Below are 1,941 nucleotides of genomic sequence, written 5' to 3' on the forward strand. Positions count from 1 at the left end.
GTAGATATTATGGTATAGACTTTATGCCTTCCCATAGGCTCTGCAATTATTCCTTTGCAGAGCTATCACAGTTACTCAGCACTGTTTTTTAGACGTACTTTAAAGATAGCAAGAATGCAGAATCTATATCAATAAATCTGTGTATTTTTTTTTTACTTTAAGTCAGACAAATATTGAATCTATAGCATTTCCTTCAAATCACTACAGTTTAAAGAATTTTAATTTTTCCCAGACTTTAAAATTCTTTACTTAGAAAAGAGTCATTATTGAACCAATGACTCGAGCTGCTGAATAGATGTATCTTTTTGTCAAGTTCAGGGTCAATAACTGAGTCAGGGATATGAGAAGGGCCAATGTCCTAACCAAAATATAAATAAATCATCTATAGACATCTCCTACATTCTGAATGCTGGTAATTATTTAAAATTCAAATGATAAATTGATTGAAATAAAGCAATATTGTCTGCAGTCTTTTTCAATGTTACCTATGAAGTTGAATAATTGTGAATATCTAGACTAAGCATCATTGTTTGTATAGGGAATTAAAACTGAGTTACATAATAAATTGATCATCTGCTAAGTGGCTTAAACTAGTAATTGAGTACTATAGCCATAGGTTACTCATGTGGGCAAGGTTATGTGAGCATGTTCAGACAGTCTAATGGGAAAAGAATAGCTCTTCAGCTTGACCAGCCTCTTTCTCCTGCAATAAATGCAGGTAGACTAGTTTAGCAGAATATAAAAAAGTGATGCTCCAGTAACTTTCCTGTAAGACTGGCAGTGAGAATGCAGTAAATTCATTTATTTGCAGTGACCCAAAAGCAGTCTTCATGTAAGGTATGACATGACAGCAGAAAGGAGAATATGCAGGTGTTTCAAATATTATTATTGGGGCTTTGAGGGCCAGATAATCAATGATAGATAAAATAGAAAAAGAAAAGTTTGTGTTCCATTTTTTTGAATGCCTTAATGCAAATTCCATTTGAAGTTAAATAATGTTTAATCAATGCTGTAATAAAGCAGCTGTATTTAAAATTATCTTATCAAGATTAACATATTATCACAGCAGACCTCACCAGTATGATTCCAGGACTTGACCTCAATAAACATAAGAAAAACCTGTGATCTCCATGTAAGTGACTAATTTACAGCATTCATGAAAGGCTTAGGGTTTCAAGAGTGACGCGAAATGTGATAGCAACCATACGAACTTCCTGGAGCTTGAGAACGAGGAACCCAGGAGCTTGAGTAGAGGAGGATTCAGGAAAGTAAAAACAAAAACAAGTAAAAGAACACTTACAGGCTATGAAATCCTCCCCACATTTTACGTTGGTAATGATGTGTTGCCTAATAGTTAAAGAAAGCAAGGAAAAAGAAATACCATAGAAAAAGAAGAGCAGGGAGTAAATTGAACATATACTGGGTAAGAAAAAGGTCTGTCATTTAGAAGTTCTAATTGATCTCTAGTCCCTGTTCAGTTCTTTTATTAACCTTCCAACTTGAGTAACTTAAAAAACAAACAAAAAAACTTTATCATGAGTGAAAATGGCAAATTAAAAGTGGTTTTAAGTAACGAATGTTAAATAAAGCTATAAAAATATGGTGTTATATCCATATATATGGGTATTAAGGGGTAGGGTAGTCATTCACTAATTAGATGTGCTATTCCTTGATAAAGTTCTAAAATGCCTGAAAAGGGTCAAACAATCAAAGTTATAATTAGGAATTACCTACTATCCTTTTCAAGATTGAAACTATAAGTGACGCATGATAACTGTTCAGAAATACCTTGGCCCCCTTTCTTAAAACCAAGTAAGAAAGAGAGAATTACGACAGTAGGCCAGCTGTTTTATAGTGGTTAAAAGCAAGTATACTTGGGAGCCGGCCCGGTGGCGCACTGCTACAGTGCGCCGCTTGGGAGCGCGGCGGCGCTCCTGCCAA

Source organism: Galeopterus variegatus, unplaced genomic scaffold, assembly GCF_000696425.1.
Source record: "Galeopterus variegatus unplaced genomic scaffold, G_variegatus-3.0.2 Scaffold4903, whole genome shotgun sequence".
Taxonomy (NCBI): Eukaryota; Metazoa; Chordata; class Mammalia; order Dermoptera; family Cynocephalidae; genus Galeopterus; species Galeopterus variegatus.